The sequence below is a fragment of the Mesoplodon mirus genome, assembly GCF_964341445.2.
Source record: "Mesoplodon mirus genome assembly, chromosome: 7".
Lineage (NCBI taxonomy): Eukaryota > Metazoa > Chordata > Mammalia > Artiodactyla > Ziphiidae > Mesoplodon > Mesoplodon mirus.
In genome coordinates this window covers 2,052,182-2,060,774 of record NC_138983.1, presented here as the reverse complement: position 1 = coordinate 2,060,774, position 8,593 = coordinate 2,052,182, and positions in this window count along the sequence as shown.

Genomic DNA, 8,593 nt, shown 5'->3' with positions numbered 1-8,593 from the left:
CCGCCGGGGCGCAGTGCGGGCGGCCGCTGCTGCCAGCCGGGCCGCGGGTCCGCTGCCCGCCCCGCCAGGGCGTGGGGGGCGGGGCCGGGAGGGGGCGGTGGCCGCGGGCGGGTCCCGGGAGTTGGCGAGCCCCGCCCCGGGCCGGACGCCCCGCCCCCAACCAACGTCGGCGCCCGGAGCGCCGGAGGCTGAGCCCCAACTGCGCTCACCTGCTTGGTCGGTCCCTCCCACGTCTGCGCCCACCTGTTGGGTCCGCCCCTTTAGCCTTCACCTTCTTGGCCCCGCCCGCCCCATCTGCTCGGTCCGCCCCATTCCGCGCTCCTCGCTCCGCCCCGCCTACGCCCACGTGCTCGCCCTCCCCAGGCCCACCTGCTAGGCCTGCAAGAAGCCCCCAGCCAAGTCAGGAAGGAAGGCGCGGGGTCAGCAGGTGCAGGGACCACGAACTGCCCGGGCAGGGGGACGGGGTGGGGAGCAGACAGCCGCTTCACCCCCTCTCAGTTACTCAGAAGAGGGTGGGAGTGAAGGGGGAAGGCGGGGCACGTCAGGAGGATGGCGGTTAGCCCCGCGAACAATCCGAGCGTCCCCTGGGTGCCCGAGCGCCCGAGCGAGCGCGCGTGCTGCGGGCAGAGAATGTGGTCGGGTTGGTGCCCATAGGGCTGTCGGACTCTGGAGGCCAGACAGGGCCACGGGGGCCATCGTGGGTCAGGGATGGCCCAATGGGGAGCCGTGTGCGTGGGGAGGATGCGGGGGCTCCTGGAGGCGATGCCTCGGGGCTCTGGAGAGGGGCGCGGCAGGAGGGGCTGCCTGGTCAGGTCAGGGGAGAGGTGTCAGATAATGGAGTCCTTGTCCTCCTCACCCTCTGGACAGGGCTGCTGTTGTGTCCCGTAGGTTTCCCTGGGTGGGGGTGATGTAGAGGTGGGTGACAGGGTCAGAAGAATTGCACAGGTCCCCTACCCTGCACTGGCATTTGGGTCCCTGCACAACGCCCTGACATCAGGGTGGAGAAAGGGTGTCGAGCAGAAAAAAACTGGCCTCTCTCAGAACATTGCCCTGGGCAGGGGGATAACTGCCTGCCACTTCAGGGACCCATAACCTAGGAGACACGTCCCAGGTCTTGACTGAGCACCCTGGGCTGATTTATTTCACGTACTCCCTCATCAGAAAGTCAGCTCTTGTTGTTGGACCGAGTGCAGCTCGGCCCTTCACCCCTGACTCCCCACACCTCGGCTGGTGCCTGTACAGAGCCGGCACAGTTGGTATGTGCAGAAAGAATGAATGAAGTGGGTCCCAACCTGTGCCAGGCACTGTGGAGACTCAGGGCGGCTGAGACAATGGAACCTTCCTGGGAAGCGCGTCACTTAGGATACAAATGGGCAGAAAGCCAGAAGAAGGTGGGGAGTCCGCCTCCGCAGGGCCTGTGGGACAGCCAGGGCACCTGCAGGCATTCAGTCAATACTTTCTGAATGAAGGCATGCGTGAATGAAGTGTCAGCACACCCACACCCCAATCAGCAGGAGGAAGAACTTTTAGTAGTCAGTGCCAACGCACAACTGGAGAGTCAAAGAGAAAGAAGAAAAGCGTTGATCCATCTTGCACACAACAGACAAGAATAAATTTCAAATGGATCAGAGGCTTCAATGTAAACGCTGAAATGAAGCCACGTAGGTTCTACAAGGAAGTATGGGTGAGTTTCTCAACAAGCTCTAGGTAGGGAAAACATCTCCAACTGTGGCTGAAATCCAGAGACAATAGCTGAAATCAACAAAACAGACAAGTGACAAACTGGAACAAGAATTTGCACAGGCAAAGGATTAATAGCACTGGTACATAAAGAACATCTAAAACTGAGAAGAAGATGATAGACGACCCTGTGGACAAGCGGGCGAAAGGCATGAACAGCTCACGGGAAAAGGGATTCATGATCTTTACACTTATGAAAAAATGCTCAACAACAAAAATGCAAATTTGAAAGTACACTGAGAGACCATTGCTCACCTATCTGATTGGCGAAAATCCAGACGTTGGACCGCAGTTTCTGTGGGCAGGGCCGAGGGAAAGCAGGTGTTCTTGGCACCTTGTCAGTTGGTAGGGGGTCCTGGTGGCATTAGGAAAAGCACTCGTATCATTTAGCCTGGCTAGGTAGTTCCACTTCCAGGAACTGGCCCAAAGATACGTGGGGAAAATAGAAGATGATACACACATAAGGCTATTTGTTACGACATTATTTGTATTAGTAAAAGGCTAGAAACAGCAAGAACGTCCCTCAGTTAAGCTGAATCATGCTCTGGTACAGCTCACAACGTTACCAATATAATCACTAACACTCAGAGGACAAAAGGAACCCAAAGAGTCACATCATTAGTATTGATGCTTTGAAATGATATATACGTGTAATATGTGTCATACATATATCATGTTAAATTCCTTAGGAACCTGGATTTTCAGGACAAGAGAAAAGAGATACAAATGTAAAATCAGGGCTTCCCTGGTGGCACAGTGGTTGAGAGTCCACCTGCCGATGCAGGGGACACCGGTTCATGCCCCAGTCTGGGAAGATCCCACATACCGCGGAGCAGCTGGGCCTGTGAGCCACGGCCGCTGAGCCTGCGCATCCGGAGCCTGTGCTCCGCAATGGGAGAGGCCACAGCAGTGCGAGGCCCGTGTATCGCAAAAAAAAAAAAAAAAAAAAAAAAAAAAAATATATATATATATATATATATATATATATATATATATATATATAAAATCAAAGGGCAAATCGATCCTTAAATTTGAATTGGGAATACTAGCATAAACTCCTCAGCTGTTTTCTTAAAACAAGAATACTTTCTCTGTCTGCTGAAAAGTTGTTGCATCCAAAAGAAGTGTGGATTAAAACATACCAAATATCTTTATGCATTCATTCAAAATGATACTAAAAAGTCTTCACTGGCCCTTTGTCGGAGGCTAGGGCTCATTATTCTGAAAAGGAGTAAAATAAATGAAAAAAGGACAGAGTCAAGCATTTGTCCTGCCCCCTCTGTACACACTGAACTTCAGGGTAGCAAAAGGCCACACGTGCCATAGGTATGTATTGAGGTGTTTCCGGATGGATGATGCGACTTTGGGGAATTGCTTGGAAATAATCAGGAGGGCGGGGCAGTGGCTGGGGTGGAGATTAAACCAACCTGCTCTGAACTGGTCATCGTTGAGCCCGCTGGCAGATACAGTCTTGATACTGTGTGCTTTACTTTTGTGTAAGTTTCTGTATTTTAAAAATTATAATAAGTAGCCGCCCAAGCACCTGGGGGTTCAGGGGCTGAGCTGTGCAGGAGCCAGCTCTGGGGTCCTGGCCCCGGCACAGGGACGCTGCAATGAATGGGAGGCCAGACAACAAGGGGTCGCTGCAAGTTCCCTGAAAGCTCAAAGGAGCTGGTGGGGGCCTCGGGGAGGATGGGAGAGCTGGGTGGGGGGAATGAAGCCAGGCACAGTGAGGAAGGGCCCAGAATGAGGGCAGAGGGCTGGTGGGGGGGCGAGGGGGCAGGGCCAGCATGCAGGAGTAGGAAGCACAGCCAAAGGGCCTCCAGGGCCTCTGCTCAAAGGTGGGAAGTGCGCCTGACCCAGTCACTGGCTCCCCAGCTGCCCTCCAGGCCCCCCACTGGAAGGCCCCCTCCCTCCCCAGGACCTGCCTCTCAGTCACTTGGGATGCTCCTGTCACACCCTGGGGTCCTGGATGCACAGGCAGATGGATCTACCTGGATATGCATGGACCGGGAGGCCGCCTTCCTGCTTTTCAGGCCCATGGGCTATCTCCGGGCCTCAGAATATTCTGGAAGCACCACACTCACCTTCCTTCAGCAGCACTTTGCCAAGACCCCTCAGCACCCCAGACCCATGCCAGGCCAGCCGTGGGAGGAGCCCAGAGGTTGTCACGAACACAGGGGGAAACTGAGGCTGGGGAGGGAGGGCTGTGCGGCCCCCAAGAGGTCAGGGTCCAGGCCGGGGCTGCGCCTCCAGAGGCTTCCTGGCTGGCGGCCACCTCCAGCCCCACGGCTGAGTTGCCCACTCACCCATTCACTCCTCACATCCCCCTGAGCACCCGCCGTGCGCCGGACACTGCTCCGCCCTGGCCCTAGAGCCGTGTGCGCGAGGCCGGCCTTCTTGGGGCCCAGGGTCATCAGGGGGATGAGTGAGATGAAGAAAACTAGGGGACGAGGGCAGGGCCGGTGGCAGGGGGTGATCTGTGCTGCGGCAGGGCCCACCCTCCCAGGACTCTGCATTTTAGCCAACTCCTCTCTCTCCCTCGCGGGCAGGGGACACTGAGGACCCCAAGTTTGGGCACCGCTCCAGGACAGAGGCCGAGGGGCATCCTTCGGCTCTGACTTGACTCCATCTCTGCCGCCGTGGGCTGTCGGACGGTCACTCCACAGTTAGCCGGCACAGACTGTCCCGGCCTGGGGAACAAGTTGCAGCCAGTCTCATGGGGCAGGACAGACTGAGCTGAGCGTGCCTCAGTGGGGGCTCCAGCGCCGCAGGATGTCCCAGGGCTGTCACGGCCCGCCCTCCTCCCCCAGGTGCCACACTGGGGGCAGGCCAGGAAGGCTGAGAGCTGGGCGTGCACGTGTGCACGGGGCACAGCTCTGGGTGCATGTGTGCACGGTATGGTGTGTGGGCAGGTTGTGGAGGATACGGTGCACACGTGTATTGCGTATGCGTGTACGGCAGTATATGGTCCGTGTGTGTGTGCACACAAGCCTTTTTGTGACCACACAGGGAAAAGGGACATTCCATCTCCGCTCCTAAGGGCAGCCCTAGAGCAATGGGACCTGGGGGCTGGCATCAGGGCTCTCAGAAGGGAGACCAGCTGGGGGCAGAATCGGGGGCAGGCAGCCATCGCCCTGGGGCCATGCCTCCGCCCCAGCTGGCCGGCTCTGCGGGTCACTCGGTGGCTGGGCCCTGCCCACAGAGCCTCGTCCCCTCACTCACCCCTCCCAGCCCGGGATCCAGGTCCTGCCAGCCCGGTCAGAGAACGGGGCACTGCCTGCATGTTTCCTTTGATCTGAGGTTAGGTCATCTGACACCACCCGACCTGGTCTCATGCACCCTGTTCTCACAAGTTCCCAGATAGCCATCAGGGCTGGCTCAGCTGACAGAAAGCCCTTCTGGATGCTCTCCGGGGCTCAATGCCTGTCCTCCAAATTAAGCAAAAGTTTCACGAAAGTTTGGGGCCTCCGACACTTGCTTTGTGCTGGGGCGGCGGGGTGGAGGTGCTCGGCTTCAGTGAAGGGCATTGTGGCCAGAGATGGAAGCACCCTGAGGTCCCCTCCCACCGGCCCCTGAGCCTCCCCCTCCCCTTCCAAGGGGACGTCTTAGGGACCAGCCCAAGAATCCAAAGCCCAGTGATGAGGCCCCGGGGCAGCTGGCACCTGGCAGGGTCACCTTCACAGGAGCCCTGAGTAGCAGTAACGCTGGGCAGAAAAATCAGGTTTGGGGTTTCGGGTCAGCTTCCAGCTGGCAGGGCCACCTTGTAATATCTTTGCTGGGAATTTGCATCAACGGCTTGTGAAATTGACTTGAGTTTATTTTAGCCTGCCAGTCCAACTGTAGCAAGGATGCACGGTCACCATCTGGGGCCCTCTTTGGTGAAATCACCCCTAAAATGTGCACCCTTAGACACTCACCCTGATTCTTCAGTTTCCTGTGTGACCTGATGGGGTGAAGTCAGGGACCTCCGAGCCTCGTGGGACCCTTGAGGACACGTGCCTGGCCCACGTAGCCTGGGGAGTGAGGACCGGGGCCCGACATGCCCCGATTCTGATCACCAGGACTTGAGACCTCCCCACCGTCCCAGGGCACCTGCCCACCGCCCACTGCCCTCAGCTGACCCTTTGGGGGCAGCAGGCTGCCGTGCACTCCAGGAGTCCAGGCAGTGTCTGTGCTGGGTCATCTGATAAGCCAGCCAATAAGCTTTTCCTTACTAGAGAGTTGCCGGGTGTCCCCTGCCACTGGGAGAAGGGAGATGGGAGACCTGGGCTTGATCCTTTGAGGCCATGGTAGCCATTTCCCAGCCAGGGTCCTTGTCCACCTTGCTGGTGTTGCTGACCTGGCTCTTCAGCCAATGGGGCTGGCCCTCTGGAGCTACGCTGTCCACCCCGCAGAACCAGAGCCCATGCAGGGCCTGAGCCAAGAGTGGACTTGGAGGGCAGGTGAGCCGGTTGGGCCAGGGAGGGAGGGAGGCAGGGAGGCTGGGGAGAAGGGCCAACAGCAAAACAGGGGTGCATGGAGGAGGAGGAGGCAGGGAGGATTCAGCCAACCTGCCCGTATTTATGCGGCACCTACTGAGTTCCCAGCCTTGCTGGGGGAGGCCAGAGGGGCAGAAGGCCAGGCCCTGCCCGCAGGGGATGGTGAGCTTTTCTGTGAGACACACAGATCGGGAAGAAGCCGCATGAGGACCTCACATGCCATGTGGTGGAGTGCTTCGCCCAGCCACCACCTCCTCCCCCGACAGCTGCCAGAGCCCGGGGGAGGGGAGAGCTGCCCTCCCTGTTGCGTGTGGGCCCCTGAGGGCTGAGGCTGACTCACTCACCTCTGAGTCCAGGCGCCCAGGAGAAGTTAACAAAGGGTGAGTGGGTGACTGGAGAGAGGCGTGGATGCATGGAGGGATGGATGGATGTGTGGGTGGACAGGTGGACAGATGGACAAGGAACAGATGGATGGATGGATGGATGGATGGAGGGACGGATGGATGATGGACGGATGGATGGATGTGCGGGTGGACGGAGGGACGGACGGACAGGTGAATGGATGGGCAGATGGATGGGCGTGGGTAAGTGACTGATGATGGGCAGGTGAGCCACCCTTCCTTCAACTATTTGCACAGATGTCACCTTCCCAGTGAGGTAGCCCTTGACCATTTAAAAATAAAATCCCCCAACCATCCATCCATCCTCCACCCAGGTTCTTGCCTGCTTTATGTTTCTCCACAACCATTTTAATCATTTCTTTTTTAAAATTTGCTTCTGACTTACTTCTTTGTTCATTGTCTGCATGTCACCTGACCCCCAGCACAGTCTTGGCGCCTAGATGTTGCTCAGTAAATCTGTGTTGAATGACTGGACGAGCTGGCGGGTGACACGACGGTCGAGGACAAGGCGGGTGGACGGTGCGCTTGGGAGAACGGGGTGGGGGTCCACAGAGGCCTGTGGTTTGAGCCTTAACTGACCCCCAGGGAGGGAGAATCAGTTTCTCGGCCTCCTCGGGGGCCAAGAAGAAGGCGACACAGGGGCAGCTGAGGACTGGTGGAGCTGTGGTCCCCCTGGCCCGATGTCCACGTGCTGGTGCTCCAGCTGCACCTTCAGGGTAAGAGCCTGTGCGTCCACAGACGTGCACACACACGTACACACAGTGCATACACACACACACGGGGTATCCTCACACTTACACACGCTGTGTACACGCACACGCTCACACTGGTCCTTGCACGGGACTCGTGCCAGGAGCTCGAAGGCCGGCTCTGTTCCAAGCGTTCTCCCTCCCGCACAGGCCCTGCGAGGCGGTGGGATCACCGTCCCCGCTTCGCATCAGGACCTGGACCCACAGCTGTCCAGGGACTCCGCGGGGGCCGCCCCTCACGCAGGCCAGGCCAGCAGCCTGCCCAGTGCTCCACGGTGGTACCTGCTCTGGGGGCTGAAGTGGACGGCTGCTCCTCGGTGACGGGTGGGACAGGAGGCGCTCCCGTATTTGTAGGTCTGCGTTTACCACCAGGTGCCGAGGGGAAGAGGGGAGCAGGCTGGGGGTGTCTCCTTCCTGGACTCCAGAAAACTCCAGGGACAGGATGGTGGGAGGGAGAGGCCGTGAGCCTGGGCCCGTGGCCATGCCCGAGTCCCGGCTCAGCCCCGGCTGGGCCTCTCCGGCCTCTCTCCCTGCATCTGTGACGGCAGCAGGGGGAGGATACTGGCCACGGCTGAGGGGGGTGAGGGCCCACGAGGCGCAGCTTCAGAGCTGTGGGCGTCCCCGTGGGAAGGAGGGCCTGCAGGTCCCCCAAGTCCCGTGAGGGGGGTGCTACAGAAACCTTGGCATGTGTGTGGTCAGCAAGGTGGGGGGGCAAGTCTGGGCTACTCGGCGTGGACAACCCTTAGACGGGGTGAAGCACCAGGCTCTCAGCCTTCACCATGGACGCTCGGGGCAGCCCAGAGGCGGCGGACGGTGGCCCGTCCCGCGGAGCCCACCCTGCCCTCTCCAACCAGGAGTGGCCAGAGGTGGCGTTCCCCACCCCCAAGGACCAGGCCAGGGCGCTTCCTGTCCGAGGGCCTGAGTCTCGACCTCACTCAGACCCGAGGGAGGCACCGGGTGGGAGGAGGCCCCCAGGCCGGCAGGGAGACCCAGAGCCAGCCAGACCCCTCTCTGAGTTGTGGTTTCTGTCCTGGGAGACAAACACCAGAGGTGGCTCAGGAGGCTGAGTCTTCCTGCAAATTAAGCCCCACGAGGCACCCAGCCTGCACGGGGAGGGGCGGGGGGGCTGGCCCTCTGTCGGGGGCGGGGCGTATGCGTATGTCCCTCCCTCCCAGGCCTCAGCCAGGGACAGAAGACGGTGGGTCCCTGTGGTCAGCCTGCT